Source organism: Chelonia mydas, chromosome 2 (genome assembly GCF_015237465.2).
Source record: "Chelonia mydas isolate rCheMyd1 chromosome 2, rCheMyd1.pri.v2, whole genome shotgun sequence".
In the NCBI taxonomy this organism is placed as follows: domain Eukaryota; kingdom Metazoa; phylum Chordata; order Testudines; family Cheloniidae; genus Chelonia; species Chelonia mydas.
Genome location: NC_057850.1, coordinates 120,183,689 through 120,206,233, shown reverse-complemented (window position 1 = coordinate 120,206,233; position 22,545 = coordinate 120,183,689). Strand labels below are relative to the sequence as shown.

General features: G+C 40.8%; 1 protein-coding gene across 4 annotated transcripts in view; it reads left to right on the top strand.

Moving 5' to 3' along the window:
- The first annotated feature begins 2,889 nt into the window (after window positions 1-2,889).
- CDH20 (cadherin 20) overlaps window positions 2,890-22,545 on the top strand; it is a 158,844-nt gene continuing 139,188 nt past the window's right edge. For 2 of the 4 annotated variants that reach the window (XR_006288741.1, XM_043540218.1), the window contains exon 1: window positions 2,919-3,318. The gene's annotated coding sequence lies outside the window, so the exon portion shown is untranslated. Of the gene's footprint in view, window positions 3,319-22,545 lie in introns of all 4 variants that reach the window. The other 2 variants (XM_007066713.4, XM_043540216.1) reach the window with 2 other exon arrangements.

Below are 22,545 nucleotides of genomic sequence, written 5' to 3'. Positions count from 1 at the left end.
CTATTTTTAAGGATGGAATCTTATGGATCATCTCAATGTTGAGAGTTAGGGTCATTTTTTTTTTAATTTAAATTGTCATCCCTTTGGTGATTTGTTTTTAAGGAGAAAATTGAGACCTCTAGGATATCCACATTCACCTATTCTATATGGGGTCTGTGTATTTTAAAGCAGATGAGGTGAGATTGTAAGCACCTTCTCTGAAGTGCTGGGTGCTCTCAACTCTGACTTCAGTGGGAGATGAGGGTGCTCAGCATCTTGCCTGATTGAGGCCTTCTCTTTTTTTTTTTCCAGTAGGAATGTAAGATCGCTCCCTCCTCCCCCGCTCCTTTTTTCCCATCCTTCCACTGTGTATCACATAATACTTCTTAGGAAAAGAGTCACAGGCACATTACTCAAACTTTTTTCTGTGGAAAAAAATGACACAAATATTGAACTGTAAAAATTAAGATATGCAAGTAGCATCTATTTTAATAAAACATTTTTTGATATTCAAAATCAACTGTAAACATAAAATTGAGAACCTCACATTGTTTTTTTTCCAGTGCTCACTCTGTGTATTATAGAATTATCTTGTGCTTTCTGTCATCAGTACAGCATTATGTACTCTATATCTGTTCATCCTAAATTATAACCTTATGCAATAGACAGTATCTGCATTTTATTTTCATGGTGCCATGGCATACAACATAATCCAAGTACCTTCACTGCAGCCTCCACACCATTAAAGCTGTCTCATATATGTTTATTGTGACTTCTTTTTTCTTATAGCAGTTTAACTTCGAAAAATAAATAAATTAAGGGGAGGGAGGTAGAGACTACATACAGACTGATTCCAGCATATTACAGGAGTGGCATGGATTTACATTTTAAAAAAAAATCTTATCCTATATATTCTTAACATGTTATCTCAAAATAAAGATGTACATATCATCTGCAAGTATAGTATCCATGCTAAACAATATGTATTACATTGAGAGTAAATACATTAGTATGGAAATATTTCCACACTTAATAACTAAAAGACTTGATTCTGGCTACAGGTCTTTGGGATTTTGATTAAAATTGCAACTGTGGTAACTTTCTGGAATATTGTTACATGTGCTCAGTAGATCATTCTCCTCAATAAGGTTATATTTTGCCTTATTATCAGAAACACACTGAGACTCAGACATTGACAGACAGTAGCAGCGAGAGACAATTCTGGCTCTCCAGAATGTTTCATTAAAAGTCACCAATCAACCTGAGTCCAGAGATGAATATACAATAGAAGAAAACTGGATAAAATATTGGCTGTCAAAATATATATTTATCACAATTGTAGCTTATCATTTATATTGAACGTGACACCAAACAACGTCAAGACTTCTAAACTGTTAATGTAAGAGTCTCCATTGCATTCTTTCTTTCTTTGTTTTTTTGCAGTGTCATTGTAGCTGTGTTGGTATCAGTATATTAGAGATACAAGGTGGGTGAGGTAATCTTTTATTGCACCAACTTCCATTGGTGAAAGAGACAAGCTTTCGAACTTACATAGACCTGAAAAAGAGCTGTGTGTAACCTCAAAAGCTTGTCTCTTTCACCAACAGAAGTTGGTCCAATAATGATATCCTCACCTACTTTCTCTCATGTGCGTGCTCGCGTTTTTTATACTGAACTGATTATATAGCGATGAATGTTTATGAAAAATGCATGTCCATAAGATTCCTCAGGTATATTTCTGTGACCTTAGTTCTGCTAAATAATCAAGGCAAATAAAAAAAAATCTAAACTGTGCAATCAATCTTCATAGTAGATTTCATCGCAAAGAGGCTGGATGTTCCAGGAAATCAATAATGGGAATTAGTCTTCAATGGCAAACTGACTGATTTGGGAGATTATATGGTTTCTATTCTGCACTGAAGTTAGTGGAGTTACTTGAGATCTGACCCAGTGTAACTAAGAATGGAATTGGGCTGTAGGCTGGTAGTGACAAGAAGGTATTACCACCTGACAGCTGTTCAGCATATATGAAATGAGCTGCAGTCTCATTCTAGTACCGAATGAACATCTCTTTCACTCCAAAGTTGGTGCTAATTTGTACCCTTGCTACAATGTCTGCAGAAAGAGGAAGGATCGAATGGGCATAGAGTTAGGAACCTTCTCAACCCTAGAGGTGGTTATTCCAGGTCACCACTGAGGCAAATTGGTAGGGAGCATGGAATGCATCTCCTGTGTACATGTGCTTCCTCTGCTGTAGCAGTTCTGTGGTTAGACAGAGTATTTGAGTTTTCATTGCTGTCAGTTGCCTACCAGTTTCATGACCACCACAGACATTTGAAAAAAGTTTAAAAAGGAAGGGCTTTTAGAGGATTATTTAATGGATTTTTTCAATCTTCTACAATCCCCACAAGAAATCGTATTTACACTGATATCTGTAAGATCAAAGAATATTTATTAATTAGAACTGAGCCTTCTCAAGAAAACAAAGCTTTCCTCTGTTAGAAAAATAAAGCTTTGTATCCCAGTATTTTCAGACTACCTAACAAGTGTGTTTTAAATCTGTCATGTTGTCCTTGTCTTTCCCCATAAATTCCCATTCAGTCCTGAACAGGGATGGTGCATCTTTTAAATCCTCCTAAGACATATTCTCTATAAAAAGATGTCTCTGGTACACACTGCTGCTTTTCCCAGGACCTGAGATGTGTGTGGAATCTAAAGCCAGTGGGGTTCCCCAGAGGTGCCAAGTCAAAATGGCAGGGTCTGAACCACAGGGTGCCAACTGGACACTAATTACTTGCATCTGGTGGTGTTCCAGACAGCTCCGCAGAGGGACGGAGTGCACATTCCTGGCACCAATTGGCTAATTCAATTTACTTCAACAGCATTCGCCTCTGTCAGAATATTCATGAGCAGCAGAGTGAGTACCAGTGGCACAGGCAGCCAGCAGCCACTTAGACTAGGGAAGGAGCAAGGGCGAAGGAGGAGGGGAAGAGGTGCCTGCCACAAACTCGAGAGGAGCTGGTCTGGAGGAGCCTCCATCTCCACCGGCTCTGAGCTGAGAGTTGGCAGAGGCGAGGGACGGGGGGGGGGAGAAACTCCGTCGTCACTGCAGCTCAGGTGGAAGCAGAAATCTAGCCCTTTGTGAGCGCTGGGGGCAGGAGGGGGAAGCTGTGCGTCCCCCTCCCCCTTTTTCCCCCCCTGAGGTGGGCTCAGGAGTGGACTTCGCTTCTCGGACGACAGTGGCCCTGGCCGGGCGCGCTGGGATGTGAGCGGGGACCCCAGCGAGGAGGAAGGTCGCCAGGAGGGTTCCCGGGGAGCTCGTGCCACACACCGCGCAAGGTACCCGCGGGGTAACATCGGAGGCTCCCTTGCCGAGCACCGCGGGAGGCAGAGGGAAGGGGCGCGGGGCTGCCGCTGCTCTCGAGTTTGGCTGGGACTCTTTCAGGTGCGCTGGCGGCGGGGCTGCCTCCGCCCTGCCGCGAGCTTCTCGCTCCAACTTCCCCGGCGGCTCGGGCCAAAGGGCTCGGGGGAGCCGCCTCCGCAGCGCCAGGCTGAGCAGCGCCTCGGGTGCGGGGGACGTGCCCCAGGCCCGCCGGCTCCGGGGTGGTCCCCTTTGCTCTGCTGCGTGCTGGGGGAGCCGCATACGGGGAAACCCCCCAGGGAAAGGAGCCCGGTGGAGGCGGGGAGGTGGTTGCACAGAGAACTCTTCTACAGGCGGCCGCCCCACGGAGATGCCGCCAAGGATCAGACACTGGGGCGCGGGGGGGGGGTTCATACCCAGCAGGGGGCCGAGAGTGTGGGGAGCCATGGGCTGGGGGCAAGGGGGCGGGGGATTTTGCCCAGTGGAAGCCCTGAACACAGGGGCATTATAGGAGCAGGAGGGAGCCCTGCCCATGGGGTGATTTGGGGGAGCCCTCTAGGGAGAAGGGCACGCGCTGTTGCCAGCCCTCTTCCCCGCCCTTAGAGCCAGGGGAAAATAAATGGAGCTGTGAGCAAAGTGTGCAGGAAACTCTCCCCCTTTCTGTTTTCACTTTTTTTCCTCCTGTGAACCAAGTTTGGTTCTTCTTCCATGGCTCTCACTGGCCGCGGTGGCCCCTCCCGGCCCGTCCCCCCGCCGGGCAGCCTGCGGTGAAGGGCTCTCGAGCCGCCGACTTGGTGGGACTCTGCTGGGTGTTGCTAGAAGAGAGGAAGGGGTAACAGAAAATAAATGTGAAAGAGATACGGAAGGAAGAGACCAATGGCTGGGCCATAAATCAGCCAGTATATACAAGGAGTTGATGAGAATAGATCTTTTCACCCTCAAAACAAAACAAAACAAAAAAAAAAAACCCCACTTTGGAAAGGGGAGGGGGGAACCAAGAAGGTTGGTTATTGGCACCCAGCTCTGAAACCAAGGCAGCTGATGCTGAGCGGAGCCAAGGGGTGCAGTTCTTCTTAGTTAGTTTCAAAACAGCAAGACAGCCTCTGCCAAAGATTGCTGTAAACACTGAATAAAGATTTCATTGTGGGCTGGTGTGACTGGAATAATTAGGCCGTTAATTGTTCATTCTGATCCGAAGGTGCGGGAATCAGTAGGGCACAGTAGCCACAAAATGAGAAAAAGGGAGAGAAAATAGCAACATGCAACATTTATCACTTGCTCCGCTTCTGCAGTACTTTGAATCCCAGAGCCCAGGGGTCGTTATCTATTTAACAAAAGGGCATCTCTGTGAAACTGCAGTTTAAATATGCATTACTGCCATTTTCTCTTCTTAGTTTTTATGCTGGACACAATCAAGTGATGAGTTGTTTTTTTAATCCCGTTTTAGAGAAGTAAAATGTAAATATGCCTGGAGAATGAACATCCTAACTAGACTGACTAATACCAATTAATGCATTTTACTTATGTGCACACTTTATTGCCAGCTCAGCAGGGATGGCCGCTAATGGTGCCAGCTTTTGTGCTGCTGTAAGGCTTTTCAAACAGGCATGCAAGATTTTAACAGTAAACTGTTTGCGTTTTAACTTTGTAATTATGTCCAGGTTTAAAACATGTTACTCAGAATGATTTCTCTTTCATGAAAAACTGGTGAAATAACCCTTACTACACTTTTGCTTTTCTATATGATGTAACAGAAAACCCCATGCTTGCTAGTGCTAAAGGTGATTTTAGTAGTCAAGCAAAGTACATAGGCAGTAGACTGACAGTATTGATATTTACTAAAAAATGGTGCTGTAAGTGAAAAGTGGTTGTAAACTATTTCCTAAGTAGCATACAACAAGAGATACATGTACAAAAAAAGAGAGTAGTGATATGTCTAATCAGAGAGAATGGAAGAGCAGGGTATTAAAACAAAGTTGATGAAGTCATAATCATCTGAGCAAAATCACAGGATGATTTGAAGTCTAATGTTGTAAAGGAAACAGATTCAGCTTTGGTATGACTCCATTGACTTCAAAGAAGTTACACCAGGGATGAATTTGGCTCACAGATTTTAGTACAGATATCCATCCATTATATATTACTAAATAAAAAAAGATTTTGGCACTGGACAGTGTTTAATCAGAACCACAATTAGTATACTTTTCATCTGTATACATAAGGAAGCCAGAGTATAGGAAGTACCAGTAAGATAACGGGGGAGTGAGCTTTCACTTTGCTGTCCAAATCATAGTGTTGTATTTTTCTGAGTTTGCCTAAGACTTTGAGATACACTTGTGAGATTTTTGCATTAAGGGAAGGGGAGAAAACAGGATACATGTTAAAGTGCTACAACTGTATACGTAACTAAATAAAATAATGTAGTCTCTATTCAAATCCCAAATTATCTGAGGATGGACTGAGTGAGCACTGCAGTGTTGGCCCAAAGTGGGGTGTTGGGAGGAACTCACCTGGATACTAAAAGACCGCAGTTAAAATGCACTTCACAGACGTTCTGATGAAGTTGTCAAAATTGCATTGTCGTAATCCAATGATGGATTGAGGATAAATTCTTTATTTCTGATTTAATTGTAATCCCTGTTGTGAGGAACAGTTTTCAAGGCAATCTGCCAACCTGTTCCTTTTTACCAGAACTTTCTACAAGGGAATATTGCTAACCGTATCTGGATCGACCCACTTTTAGAAACCTAAGAACATTTTACTGAAATATCCTCTAGAGGTAGAAAGACAAAATGTGTAGTGAAAACTATAAGAGACACTACTGACCTTGAGTTGTCGCCAGTGGTGTTTCGTTAGGGAATTCTTATAAAGAATCTTAACTTTATAGTGCATCAATTAGTTAAGTGCTGTGTTTAATTTCAGAATAATTTCTGGAGCCACGACTGAAGACCAGTAAAGTTTTGTCATAAGTCTAATATTTCTTATATTTAATAAACATAAACATATACAAAATCTATGGTTGTTAAATAAGACATGAAAAACATGCCTTAAGAACCATGATAATCATGGGGAAACTATCTTATGCCCTAATAAACTTGTTAGTCTCTAAGGTGCCACAAGGACTCCTCATTGTTTCAGCTATACATAGAGGTTTATACAATTTTATGTATTGAAATCATTAGTCATTGGTTTGTAGTTAAATGCTGAATAATACCTTGTACATAAGTTATGTGAAATGCACAGTACATCTCCAAAATAAAATTGCATTTTCACATACATAATTGTTATTCATAGCAAGTAGTCTCACAAACAGATTCCATCCCTGTAAGTACTGAGTCTGTCAGGCCAATTATGACTAAATTACTGCATGTCCTCTATTGTATAAACTAATTAAAGGGTAATTAATAAAATGATTATTTCATTCCATGGCAATGACTACATCTGGTTGTCATAGCAGAGTTTGTTTGACATATGGTTGAATGGTCAGACATTACATTGTATGATAGCAACATTTGTGCAGAACACCTAGCAAGACAGCAGAATTTTAATCCTTAAGGCTTTAATTTCAAGACTCTGTGCCAAGGTGTTATTGAATTTGTTTGCTCATACTCTTCATCTAATCTTCCTAGACCTAATATAAAATAATTTAGCCCTTCAGCAAAATTTAAATGAGCTAACCTCATGAGGGACTTAAGTTGGAACTAAAAGATAAAATACTCAGATTTACTTACTTACTTAGTGAAATGAATTGGATGTTGTTAGTTCATTTTCTAGTGGACAGTATATGTTAATACTGTACACTGGCAAAGAAAAGCCATGATGGAATTAGCATTGAGACTAAATTATCTCTTCTCCTCCTCCCCTCCCATCACCTCTGCCTTACAGATGTATACCAGGATGAGGTTGTGATCAAAATGACATGGAGAAATCTGCATTGCAGCCTTCTCCGACTGTACCTTGCATCTATAGGTGTACCAAAACTTCAGTTCCCAAAACTCCTAGTACAAACAGTATCGGTAAAATACACACACAATTTAAAATGTTCTTTTAGTAAAATAAATAATATAAATAAATGTGTGTGTATATATACATGATATACAGGATAACTATACACATACTCTGAAAGATCAGTGGTTGAGATTTTCAAAGGAGTCTAGGGGTTTTAAACATACCTTTAATGTGTCTAAATCCCCTAACCTGCTTTGAAAATCACAACCACTGATCTTTCACAGTAGGCTTATGTGTGTGCACGTGTGTGTCTTTTGAAAGTGCTAACCACAAGTAGTCATGGTTCTGTCTGAGTATAGCAAAACCAGAGAGAAGAAGAAATGAAGCAATAAATTAACATTTTCATTTATAAATTACACAAAAATGGTTATTTTTTTCAGATAAAGCAAAGTAAAAGGGTGTATGAAACTGAATGGTCTCATTCGTGTCTTCCTTATTTCATGTACACCATCATGAATGAACAGTTTCTTCACTGAGTAGTCATGATTGCTCATCACCTCCCAAGGTCAGGTGCAGAGTTTGGCCAATGATGCATATAAAGCACTGTTTGTCTGTTTCTCTGAGAGTCTGAGTCCTGTTTCTTGAGATTTTCCAGTTAGACTGATCTATCTCATTTTAATTCTAACCATGTAACTCATTAACACCTGGAAAATCTTTTTATAGCATCTAACTGCATCATACGCATTGTCCAACACATGTACTCTTAATAGGGCTTTCACTGTGGCATTGTCAAAGAACCCTTATGTCACAGCTGGGAACATGAATCTGTCATGTCAGCACTGTACCTTGTTTTAGAAAGCGATAGTATATGAATGTATTTTATGAAGAGAAGTTAAATGTGTTCATGTACTGATCATTAGCAAGCAAGAAATTGAAGCTTATTTTTTATATAAAGATTAAAACTAGTATTAGCAGAGTGCTTTGTACACTAACACTACTGCCTCTAAGGCACTGTATTTAAGGAAAAGCAAGACATGAGGCAAGACAATCATGTCTTAGTGATTTATTGGTGTAATTGGCTAGTTAAGGATATATCATCATTTACATTTCTTTTAAGAAAATGCCAGATGTTTATAACTCAGCTGTGATAACTTGTCTGAGGCTGAAAGCTGATATGAAAGTCCTTAGTCTGGGAATATTTGTCTTTTAAACAAATTTAATTTAAGTAATTTGGCAATTTTAAAAGATGAGTGGAAGGAAATTATCTCTAATTTCATATGCTATTTTTTGTTTGCACCTACAAAATAATTGCAAAAGCAATTGAACAAGAATATTTTGTAGGTCATGAATCATAGTATCTTGGGTGTTTTGTTTTGTTGTTTTTTTAATTAAAGCAATAGAGGTATACGTTTGTAAAAATGTCTTCAACACTAAGACAAGACCCACTTTTGCCTAAGGATTAATATATATAAATGTGCATTTTCATTTGTGAATTAATCACTGTTTTAAAATTCACCATCTCTTGTTGACATTATAGAGCATGTCAATATGGTAATTCTCTGGTAGAGCTCACTAAGTACACATTGACATGACAGACTATAAGTACTGTGAAGGAAGAAATACAGTTTCTGATGTCAATGATCTGTGGATGAAAGGAGCATTTCATACATTTCCAATATGATCTATTTTTCTTTTTTGAACTAATGTTTTAAAAAAAGTAAACTATAATGATAATAAATAGTAAATAATATTGTAAATATATTGTAAAATAGTAAATAAATAGTAAATATAATGATAGTTCACACAGTGCACCCATTAAAGGTACTTCAAGTGTTTAGAAATAAAGTTACACTGTCAAATGCCCTTTTATAGGTTTAAAATATTTGTCTCCATTGTTTTTAATACTTTCTCAGAACCTTGAAAATGAAGGGCCCAATCCTGTAGCCGTGAGGCAGTCAAAGCTCCCACTGATATCAGTGAAAACATTCCAGTTTAAAGCAACAAATTAGGCTCTGAATTTTCTTCTCTTTTGATTCTTTCCTTCTGCCATTGGTCACTATTTCTGGGGGTTTCTGTTTTTTCTAATAGTATTTGAAGACCCAAAAATATTTTTTGTCTGTCTCCCTGTTTATTCACACAAACCCCATTATCATCAGAAGTCTGGGGATAGGGTTTGTTAGATAGTTGCTGTCTGGGGCCAGCAGAGGGCACATACAACTTTGTTTTTGAGTAGGTCCTTTGTGTAAACTGCTTTTTTTTTCTTACATGGTGAAGTATGTTTAACAGAATTTGTTGGGGATTTGTAAGGATTCATGTTGGTGAGCTCCGTTACAACTAGCCAGTGGGCTTGCTATAATAAGTGCTCACCAACATGAATAAAGTTTGCACAATCAAGTCCTAAGAATCCTAAAGACACAATCCATGAGATTCTAACAGTTCTAAAGTAAGTAACTCTTTGGGACTAAATTATTCAACATGATTTTTTTAAATCTACTACAGCAGCAATTCAGAGGTAAAAGTGAAACTATATAATTAACGTCTCCTGTATGCCTAGGTATTTTAGCACTTGTAGCATATAGTGTATTCCTGAAACATGTAACTTGGACACAATGGGGCATGTTAAAGATGGATTGAAAGGCTTACCTATAAATTTTCTTGCTTGTGTAGTTTTGATTCAGAATTGTTGTCATGAAAATTAAAACAGCAGTAGTAGAACACCATTTGGCAAATCATATAAAATTCGTATATAGACACCTCACTAGGTGGTGGTGGTGGTTTACTGAGTGCCTTCTGTGTGCTTAGCACTATACAAATATAAAACAAGACATAGGATACATTTTTTCAAAAGCACTTAATTGACCTAGGAACTTACTTTCAAGACTTCCAATGTGTGTTAGACACTGAAGAACCTGTTTTCTTTTTAAAATGGGAGGCTCCTAAGCCTCTTGGGCACTTTTTTGAAAATTTTACCCATAGTCCTTGCGCCATAGAGCTTACAATCTAAGTAAGATGTAGACAACACCATTCCAACATATATGCTACATGGGATAATGTGATGGGCTAATATTTCAAAGCCTTGTGGAAGAAGAGGGTTTTTAAGGATGTAATTGAAGAAATGAGAGATATCCATGCATGGAAAGGGCATGGAGATGGGTATGGGGAAAGAATGTATAAGGTCTTAGACAGGGTAGTGTGGGAGGAATGTAAGTAGTGTGGGGGAGAGAGAATAGAAGGAAGCAGCAGTAGAGAAAATGGAATGAAGAAGGGCCTTGAAGGTGAAATATGAAGCTTGATCTTGATGCAGAAAACAAGAGGGGAGACCTGTCAAATGACTCCCAGGTTGCTGGAACAAGATAAATTTATCAACACTACTTTGTATGTACTGAATCAAAGAACTGCAGAGAAGAGGAGGTTGCTATAGTAAAAGAGAGATGATAAATGTGATAATCCCCAGGGCTGAAGAGAGAAGGATAGACTGCAGAGGTGAAAGAGAGAGAATTTGGTGAAAGCATGGGTAGAAATAGGAGACAAATGGCAATTAGGTTGTGTGATACAACATGGCCAGAGGGCAGCAGGAGAGTGTTAGAAGGGAGCCTTATTCCATGTAGAGGGAAGAAAGTTTGCTATAAATTAATTAAAGCACTTTGAAGCCAATTAAAGCACTTGAAGCCAGTCATATGATAAAAACTCTCTGCTTCAATCAGACAAGAGGAGGAGTTGAAGCAGAGTGGATTGGTGTTGGAGCAGAGAGCAGTTTGCAGGAGTTGAAGCAGAGTGGATTGGCATTGGAGCAAAGAGCAGTTTGGAGGAGCTGAAACAGAGTGGATTGGCGTTGGAGCAAAGAGCAGTTTGGAGGGAAGTAGAGGAGAGTTTGGAGAAGTGTTGCGGTGGGCTAAGAAGACCAAGACCCTAGGTAAAGAGACACCTGGTTTGTGCAGAGGGGAGGCAGGAAGCCCCACAAGCTGAAGGGCAGGAGAGGGAAGTAGCCCAGGGGAAGGAACCGCTAGTTCTAGTGGTTTACTGCTATGCCTAGGGCCGGGACCCAGAGTAGAGGGCGGGCCCGGGTCTCTCCCTCTCCACTGCCCTCCTCTAGGGCACTAGTGGGGCAGTTAATACCCCAGTTCAGGGGCAAGAAACAGTGCCCTGAACCTCCCCTCAGAAGAGAAAGCGCGAGACCCATCATAGTAGTGCCAGCAATTTGCCACACGTGGTGTAAGGAGTGGGATCTACGCGCTGGGCACTTAAACCAGGGTTAGCCAAAACCCTCCCATCCCTAAGCTGGACGACATGGTCAAGGTCCTAATACAAGCCACCGCAGCCCAACGGACATATTACAACCATCGGGCAAAAGTACGGGTGATGGTGCTAGTGCCGACAGCAGAAAGCAAGCTCCTAGCCAGCTGGCATGGACCATATGAGATAGTGGAAGCCATTCGGCAGGTGGACTATAAGGTCAGACAACCAGACTGCCGAAGACCAGAGCAAATTTACCACATCAACTTACTGAAGCCCTGGCATGACCGAGAGATGTGCCTGGTCATTCGGGTAGCTCCACCCCAGACAGATGACCCACAGGGGCAGGTGAAGATACTTCCTGAGTTAACTCCAGAACAATGAACAGAGGTCATTGATATGATCCAACAGAACCAGGACGTGTTCTGTACACAGCCGGGCCATACGACACTGGTCCAACATCATATTGTCACCAGGCCCGGAGTAAGGGTGACAATAAGACAGTACCAGATACCGGAAGCTAAAAGGGAAGAAATTAGGACAGAAGTGAAGAAGATGCTGGAACTCGGGGTTATTGAAGAATCCCACAGCCAGTGGTCTAGCCCTATCGTCCTAGTCCCCAAGCCTGACAGCACCCTGAGGTTTTGCAATGACTTCCAGAAGTTGAATGAAGTATCCCAATTCGATGCCTATCCGATACCACACATTGATGAGCTAGTTGATCAGTTAGGCAAGGCCCAGTACCTAACCACCCTGGACCTGACCAAAGGATATTGGCAAATTCCCCTGGCCGAGAATGCCAAGGAAAAGGCTGCCTTCTCTACACCCGATGGCCTGTTCCAATACACTGTCCTCCCTTTCAGACTCCATGGGGCCCCTGCAACATTCCAACGACTTATGGACAAATTGCTGCGACCCCATGCCAAGTATGCCGCCGCCTATCTAGACGACATAGTCATCCATAGCCCTGACTGGGAAACACACCTAGGAAAAGTAGAAGCAATGCTAGACGCCCTGCGGAAGGCCGGCCTCACTGCCAACCCTCTCAAGTGCGTTATAGGACTAGCTGAGGCCAGATACCTCGGGTATGTAGTAAGGAGAGGTCTGGTGAAACCCCAAAGGAATAAAGTGGAGGCAATACAAGGTTGGCCTCGACCAGTCTGCAAAAAGGTCAGAGCATTTCTAGGGATAGTAGGATACTATCGGAGATTCATCCCTCATTTCGCCACAAGAGCAGGGCCATTGACGGATTTGATAAAGGCTCGGAACCCTGAGATAGTAAAGTAGACTGATGCGGCAAAAGGAGCATTTGCAGATTTAAGGACAGCCCTTTGCTGCCATCCAGTACTCATAGTCCCAGACTTCGAGAAGGAATTCATCCTACAAACAGATGCCTCGGTGGTAGGGCTAGGAGCGTCCTTTTGCAGATGGTAGGGAAGGAGGAACACCCGATCTTGTACGTCCTCAGGGAACAAAGGACGCCGTCGTTGAAAAGGAATGTCTGGCGGTAAAATGGGCTATGGAGACTCTCCGCTACTACCTACTGGGGCGGCGTTTTACCCTCGTGACAGACTACTCCCCACTCCAGTGGATGCACAGAAACAAGGAGAAGAATGCAAGAGTGACTAGGTGGTTCCTATCCCTGCAGCCTTTCCATTTCCGGGTATAGCATAGGGCCGGAAGCCAACACGGCAACGCTGATGGCCTATCACGACAGCACTGCCTCTCGTCCCAAGTAGCCCAACCCCATGGTGTTGAGCAAGGGGCGGGGGGGGAATATGAGATACAGCATGGCCAGAGGGCAGCAGGAGAATGTTAGAAGGGAGCTTTATTCCCTGTAGAGGGAACAAAGTTTGCTATACATTAATTAAAGCACCTGAAGCCAATTAAAGCACCTGAAGCCAGTCACATGATAAAAACTCCCTGCTTCAATCAGACAAGAAGAGGAGTTGAAGCAGAGTGGATTGGTGTTGGAACAGAGAGCAGTTTGGAGGGAAGCAGAGGAGAGTTTGGAGAAGTGCTGCGGTGGGCTAAGACCAAGACCCTAGCTAAAGGGACACCTAGTTTGTGCAGAGGGAGGGCAGGAAGCCCCACAAGCTGAAGGGCAGGAGAGGGAAGTAGCCCAGGGGAAGGAACCGCTAGTTCTAGTGGTTTACTGCTATCACTAGGGCCCCTGGGCTGGGACCCTAAATAGAGGGTGGGCCCGGGTCCCTCCCTCTCCGTTCCCCTCCTCTAGGACACTAGTGGGGCAGTTAATACCCCAGTTCAGGGACAAGACACGGTGCCCTGAACCCCCCCTCAGAAGAAAAAGCACAAGACTCATCATCATAGTGCCAGCAATTTGCACAGTTGTGAGATAATGTGAAACTAGGTGAAGCAGTTTAAGGTTATAGACCAAGATTCAAACTAGTCTGGTGTTGTCTAGATTTTTATGAGACATCTTTGGGACATATACAGTTCAAGAGATTAAAGGGTTTTATAAAAAGGTAAATTCAATTTTTTCCATGTTGAGTTTGAGGCGATAGTTCATTTAGGAGGAGATGTGAGAGAGGCAGCTAGAGATATGATATTGCTATGTGTAGAGATCGCGGGTAGGAGATCAAATTTGGAGTCCTCCATATAGAGATGATAGCCCGAACCATCTCTTGTATACAGCTCAGGCCTCACACAGGGCCAAATTCTGTGCACTCAGTCTTATGTAAATCCAGAGAAACATCTCTGAACTCAATGGAAGTGCACCAAATTTACCTTGTTGTAACTGAGAGCACAATTTGTCCTGAGATGTCCATCGGAATCTTTAGGAACATTAGTTATGTAAACTTTAGATGAGATGTGTGTGTGCACCTTATGTTATAGAATAAGGAACTAGGCACTCAAGTTCAAATATCTTGGAAAGGGTGATGACATATCAAAGTTTCAAAGAAAACAAATTGATCAGCTCTATGTTATTGAGTTGTCAACTCCTGCCTCTGGTCTGCCTATGAAGCCAGCCTTCATTGCCTGTTAATCCATTTTTCCCTTAAACTCCTGCAGGCTTTGTGCCATGCTGCGCAATATACATGGAAGGATCTCTCCTTAGGACTCACCTCTACTGTGATGCCAATGAAACACTTAACAATAGCTAGGCAATGGGTATACTGAGACTAGTGCTTAATGGTGTCAAAAATAATTATCTTCTCTTCTCCTCATCTTCACCAGTTCATTTGTTTCTCATTAAATGCTAAGATTGTAAGATCTTTGGGGGAGAGACTGCCTTTTTATTACATGAGTAGAGCAAAGGGTTCTTGATTCCTAACTGGGCACTCTAGGTGCTACTGTAGAATAGTCAAATATGAAAACGTAGTAAAGAAATTTATTAAAAATCTATAAACCTTGTATCTGCATTTTGTTCAAAATCTGTTGCTAATTTATTCCACTGATAATGCATGTTCATATCAAATGTAAGTAAAAATATAGGGTTTAATTGTTTCTTCACATATCAAGTTAATGAAACCTGTACATTTATCTTAGATCACCATTTAAAATACTTTTTGTGCTTCTATTTCTTTTGTAAGTTATTAATATTCTTCAGTTTTAATATCTTGGCAGTGGACAGTGTTTGTTACCTAAGATGATTGCACTTGCCAGCAATTTTTTAGACTATTATGTGACGCCCAAGTGTTTAAAATATGGTCATATCAAAATATATATTTAAACTATTAAATCTCTTAACAGACAATAATACCATAGGCCTCTTTATCATGTTGAGGCCCTATCCTGTTCTCGCGGACTTCAGGTATAGAGCTGAGATTTTTAAAGCCACCTGTGGGATTTAGACACTCAAATACACTACTGCAACCTCATTGATTTCAATGGGATTATGCTAGTGTAACTAACAGCACAGATGAAAAAAGGGTCTTTAATTTTAATCCTTATAAAAGGGAACTCTGGGATGAGCTCAGAAGGCCGGACAATCCATGACATGGTAGAAAAGGTGGAAAGTAGTCCTGAAAAAAAAAAAGAATCTTCTTCCGGGGTACACAAAAGAATCACTCATTTCTAGTTATATGTTTCCTTCCCTTGGAGTTAGGGGCAGGGATTTCAGAATTTTGTAGTCCTTAGGATAATTAAAATGAGATCCCCAAGAGTTTTGGATTATGGGTCCCTTCTTGTCCCATTCATAGATCGTAAACTTTACAGGAGGATTGTAAGCTTTGTCATCTATGACTCTTATACATTAGGATTGCTTTGCTCTGCTAAGGCAAGATTGTTCCTTACATTATAGTTTTTGTTTTCCCCACATAGCTTCTTTTCATAGTCTTCTGCCTTCCATGATATAAGTAATTATTTTCTCTCATTTCTTGATAATGAATTCTAATGGGCCTGCTGTTATGCATGTTTTGAGCCTGGGAAGCTTGTCCGCGATATTACACTATAAGCGTGCTACTCAATGCAATTTGCAAGAGGACAAAGCTATAAGGGTAGTAAAGTGGAATTGCATTCACACTTCTCCATGTAATTTATTTCCCATTTTTTACTGGATATGGTATGGTTTAAATGCTGCCCAAAGGACTTGACACCTGTGCAATACATGTGTCCTGTTCTGTGGGTTAAACCTTAAAGGTGATGTTCCTTTTGTCCCTTTCCACTAGCTGTCTGGAGATAATTTAAAGATAACATGACATTTTTTTTAAAGAATTATGAGGATGATGCCAGTGACCTGACCAGTCTTTTCCCTCTTAATAAAATAGGTTTTACTCTATACTATGATAATATGTAACATAATCTGGGATGATGCACACTTTAAAAATGTTCATAAATAAACTGCTCCTCAAAGCTGCATTTGTGCTATGTGCTCAACTGATACCATGTGTGCACTGAAAGTATCTAGTACAGCTCACAATTATAATCAGTAAAGTGATGCAGGGTATCTTGCTCACAGCAGGAGTCTGAGCATTCTTGGGGGCCAGGCTGAGACTGTAAGAAACTCCCACAGGAACCAATGACCATCACAGTCCTTACCACCTTCCTCTTCTTTAGTTTTGACCTGCCTTCTCTAGCATAAACACATAGTAGCATATACATTTGAAAAAAAATCCTGCTGCAACAAAACACTACACTGTACACCAATTGTCCCCCAGGAAGAGGATGTGAGAGAGAGAATGAATGAATGAACGAACCAGTCCTGATGCATGTTAGTTGCTTAATGCTTTACTGGAAGGCACTCAGATACTACCATGATGAGGGGAGTATAAGAACTTCTGTAGAATAGAATAATCTCTCTCTTACCTTCTCACCAGTCTGAGGTGAGGAGCCTGAGTACCAGTGAAAGCAATCTACACCAGTGGATAGCACTGTGACTGATATGACAATATCCTGGCCAAACCTAGTTGAATTAGTTTAAGTATTTCAGGAGATCATTGTATTAAAAATGTAAATGTTTGTGTCCCGTTGAAGGGTTGTATGTAGTTCCATGGGGAAGGGGGCCCTCAGGCCTCTTGGAACTAAGAATACTGGGGGATGAGTCGGGGCGGGGAAGGGGTAGGCAAATTCACTCATGTTGTAACATCTCCAGAGAGCTACTCCCACCTGTGGAAAGGCTCTCATATGCTGGTTCAAACTGGATTCTCCAAGGACCAATAGATAAAGCATTTTTGCTTAAATAGCCTGAGTGAAAACAGACTCAGGGCTTTCTTTCTGACCCAGCAAATGGGACAGGACCTCTGGTCCATGGGCAGCTCTTAGGGCAGGGTTGGAAGGTCTTTGTCCCACTGAGGCCCCATAAGACTTGAGTGCTTGTTCTGAGCTGAAGATGTGATGAACTCGTGACTACAGGAAAAAAACCTGTGTGAGGTTTGAAGGGGTAATCACCAACCAGAGCTCTTGTTGGAGTTGGGGTGATCTCTGGTAAGCTTCCTAGGTGAGTGTAGGTTCTTTTATTGTTTTCTCTGTAATGCTTTTACCTAAAGAATACAGGCTTTTGCTTAGAAGGAGCAGCGTGTTAACTTATAACTGTGGCAATTATACTGTGTACCATCTGTGAGGAGAGAAGTAAAGCAGGCCAGCTTAGGTAGTCTCTCTTTTGCTGGGTGTATCATAGTATAGTCAGGGAATTGAGCAGCCTGGAAATACCGTGGTATGAAGGGAGAAAGATGCATCTCTATCTAAGAAAGGAACAGTTGGAGAGCTGGAAACCTAGAGTGGGAGCCCTTGCTGGACCGTAGAGGGAGAGTATATGTGCAATTGTCCTGAACTGTAACAAGTGCATAGTATGTATCCCTTAGGCACACTAACCACTCCCCACAGGTGGTGCAGTTCCATACTACCCACTGCATAGGGCACTACATGGGTGAAATTCATGCTTTGGGAATCTAAATGGTGCACAGTCCTGTGCTGGGGTCTTCACAGGGGTGAATGTCACCCTGTGGGTAAATCTTGCAATCTAATCCTGAGTGTAAATTACAAGAGTTCAGAGCACTTGGATTCCTCTTCGTTACTTCTTTTCTTTTTTTTTTTCAAGGGCTGTCTGTGATCATGCTTTTCATCACTGGTTTTATTTTGAACAGTTTCTCTCTGATTTCCGGATTACATAGGTTGTGTGCAGATTCATTTCTCTGCTAGCCACTGACGATCCACAGTGCTTACATACAGTACACCATCTTCACAAACCATAATGAAATTGAGATTTGAAGGAATAACTGGATGAGCAGGCCTCTTTCTCCAGCTGTCATGTCTAGTTGTGGCAGCAAACCGGCGTTGCATTGTAAAAGATGCTAATTTCAATGTGAGCTGTAGCTGTGTTGAGAGAAGCATAAAAGGAATTCTTGATTATCTATATCAGTACTTCTGTCTCTGGGGACAGGCTCTGAGTCTTCAGATCACATATGGCAAGAGTGCTGTGATAAAATATGCATCAATAAAACTTTGCAATTTATGATAAAAGAGTAGAAAGTTTTATACACTGTGATAATTATTCCTGACTAGCATTTCTTTCTTTCTTTCTTTTCTGCCCCTTTGTAATCCTTTACTGTTAATCTGTTTCAGCTTGTTGTACTAATGATTACATCATTGTGAGCATGGGCTACAAGCTCATTTCTTCAGCAAAGCTGTCAACGCTAGGGAGCTCTCCCTTTTTGTAATTCCCAAACCCTCCCTGAGATCCCCAGGTACTCAAACTGTGTACTAGGCTGGGATTTGCTGTTGTAGGAGGGCCCTATTATATAGGGGTTGTTAACTTTTCTTGCACCTTTATATAGATAATTTATACCCCACAAGAATGGAAGATTACCTTCCATACAGGACCAAATTATATCCTCTGAAATATATTTATAGTTCTTAGGAGATGCAGATCTTTGAGAGCAGAATTTATCCCATATTATATATTGATAATGCATTAACCTGCATTGGTTTACAGGTATGTCATTTAAATGATTTTTTTTAATTTAGAAAAGGAAAAAAATCTCAACCTCTGCCCAGTTGCAAAAAGTACATTGCTGTCCATTTAAATATAACAACCCGATATACATAGTCAACAAGCCACAATTTGTTTTTCAGATCCTAGGTTACTTTGCTCATCACAGCATAAGAAAGCACGGGTCACTTTTTGTCTGCTTCAGAACACTTGATGATAACTAATAATAATACTTTAGCATTTAAGTCGTGATCCCTGCAAACCATCTGTGGGCTGAATTCCAAATGACTTCAAAGGGATTTCCAAATGCAGTGTTCACAGGCGCAGGCCTTTATACAGTACTCTGTACTGATGTGTTTGCACAGTGCCAAGCACAGTGGGATTCCTTTCCTTATTTGCATATCTAGGCACTACTGTAATACAAATAAATAATTATTAGTCCTGTCTGTCTTTTTTTTTTTTTTTTTTTGCTTTTCTTCTCTTTTCTTTTCTTTGGTAGGAAACTAAAAACTGGCGGGGCTTACGCAGTAGCACATTTCTACACAACTGAGAGAGAAGCTGGGGAAACTGTCCACAACAAACAATTTAGCCCAATAATTCATTCTTTTGTTTTGTTTTATTTTTGCTGTTTAATAGCTTGTTCCCATGCAATGTTTGCAAAATGCTTAACTTTAAATGTTTAAATTGCATTGATTTCAATGGGAGTTAAACACATGCTTAAGAATTTTGCTGGATCAGGGCCTAAGGCCCCAGTATAGCAGCCCATCCCTGTCACCCACATTAGCACATGCCTGAGTTTAAGCATATGCTTGAATCCCCTTGAAATCAATGGGATTAAGGCATTTACTTAAGTGATATACAGAACAGGAATGGATTTAAACTCATACTTAAATGCTGTACTGAATCAGGGCCCAAATGAGTAAAAAAGATTCAAATGTCAGTAAAGAGAATGGATTGGATTAATCTGGAAGAATATTCACAAATATTTGTCTTTGTGTGTTTACCTAGCTTCAGTTGAAAAGACAAAATGTAATACTATTAACTCCATATTAAAGAGTGATGAGAGATTTAGGTTACAAAAATAATGACTTTTAATTATACAGCTGTAAGGTGGCGATGACTTTTTAAGACAAGTGGTGGAAAAAAGTCTGGGTTATTTTTCTACCTCTTTGCCTTTACATGAATTAATAGGAATTACAGTCTATTAGAAAGCTGAATGAATTTGTTTAACTCCCCTGTTTTTCATTAAGCCGATCCTAAAGACAGGAGACCTTCAATTAGTTTTGTTGGCAGCACTGGTTAATGTTGTAATGATTGTGAGAAGAGGGGAAAAAATGAAACTTTACTGTGGGGATAAGGGATAAGATAGACCAGGCAAAGAGACAGAATACTTAACCACTAATTAACTCATGTACTCATTTAAAAAAAAAAAAAGCCTGCAACCTGAAAGGGGTAGCAAAGTATTTCTGCACTGCAGGGCCGGCCTTCAGCTTTTGCTACAAAGTGCATATAATATTAATAGTATATAAGAGCCAACTGCCTATAAAATCATAGTCTTCCACTCTTCCAGGTCCTTGTCACAGAGCATATTTAATTTAACATTGCAATATTTATTTTCCAAAGCTAAAAGTGAGCCAAAATATATTTAGTAAAATGAGTATTTTGTAACAGCAGAGTATCTGACCTACGTTCAAGTAGCAAATTAACCCTAATTCATCATTACAATGACCCTATGCCAAATAACCTTATTTCAGCCGCTCCATTCCAGTCCTTCATTGACTTTGTAAAGTGTAACCATAGCAATTTTGCCTGGTTCTGTTTTGGGGTTTTAATTACATCTATCTCTTTTATTATTCCTGTTTGAATCTCTGTGTTGTGCTTGGGTGACTTATAAGCAAGCTTGGCTTGGCCTAAGTATTCTTTAGGGATAGGCTCAAGCCAAAGTATGCATATTGTCTTGAAACCATGTCAGATGGGAGCTTGTATCTCAGATTCTAACCAACTAGAGGGTTTTGTTTTCTGACACAAAGGGACGAATCTTGTCTTCTGCTGCATTCATAGGATTGCTTTTGGGCCTCATATATTATGAGTTTTGTGTGTGTGCAATTCACTGGAAACAGTCCCTTTGAAGAATAAATTGATAATACCTCTTGCTTCCACCTTTTCAGTTCTAGCATCATATACCATTACAATAACTAATTCTGCTTTCAGATATGATACACAGAAATCTGTAAATATGTGAATCCAAACATTTTTACTGTCTGACGCATTATTCTTGATCAAATTAATAGGAACAGAATGACCTTAGTAGGTCTTTCCTTATTTCATCTATTGTGTGATCTTGTGTGATGTGTTGCAAAGTGACTCAAGCTTCCTTCCCTCCAAAGATGTATACAGAACATACCCAATTCCTCTAAGGATTTCTATTAGGGGAGGTCGGAGCAAATATATACTGCAGTAGGGACACAAAGCCAGAAGGCTACACAAAGGGCATTTAGCTTTAAAATCTGAATCTTCCCCTGAATTCCCTCCAGGCATAGATGGGGATGTTTCATGACAAATTCTATCAAAATTCAATTGTCTTGTCACTGTACATCATTCTTAAGAAACTGTATAATGATTAAAAAAACCCTTAATTTTTAATGTTTTTCATCAGAGTCCTAGATTTCTCAAAGTCAAGCAACTTCTACTCTAGGAGACACAGGAACAAAAATAAAAGCTAACTGTCATTTCCAAGCCCTAATACAACCCTGCTTATGGTCGTGTGTGTTTGGGATTGGGGGGTGGGGGAAATAGAACATACAAGAGCAAATGGAAATAACTAGAAGTTTTACATTTGAGAAAAAGTGCTTCCTACAGGTGACACTATAATTAACTTTGTAGGTCCTTGATACGCACTTTAGTCAGAAAGTTTTGGGGGGGGGGAGGAAGTACACATATGTATACACATTAATATAATTTGAGTGACTGGACAGGCCCTATGACCAAGCAGTATCCTCTGTAATGTAATGAAAGTGACCTCTGCTCTTTCTGATTCTTGACTTCTGTCTTTCTTCCATGTCGTCACCTCTCTCTCTATCCATGCTGTCAAGAGCTGAATCAACGTACTTAGCCCCTGTTGGCTTAGCATTTAATAGCAACCCCTCGGGTGAATTGTGGGACAGCAGTAACAGGTTGCTGAGGAAGCCTCTTCCACACTTTCACAGCTGGAAGCAAGATGACCATGATATAGGGCCCTTAGAGGTAGGTGAGAACCAAGCAGAGCAAAATGGGGAGGAGGTGGTCACTCGTAGTGTTATGTACCAGGAATGCAAAGAATTCTTTCAGGGAAGGGGCTAGGGAATGTAAGTAATAAAAACAAATATATCTTGCTTAAACTGTGTGAGGCATAACAATAGAAACATACTCCCCTTTGATAATACTTAATACTTTCACATAGCTATAATAAATACAATTTTCAGAAACAATACAGTGTTTTAAAACAAATGATGCTTGCAGAATCACAATCTATGATTTATCTCTCAGCATCTTCAAGACGCGTGCGTTATTAAATTTCAACCTGGGCTCTCTGTACTATAATGTGGATAATTAATGTGATTATCACTCAGACAATTTTCTGACTGACTGAAATGTA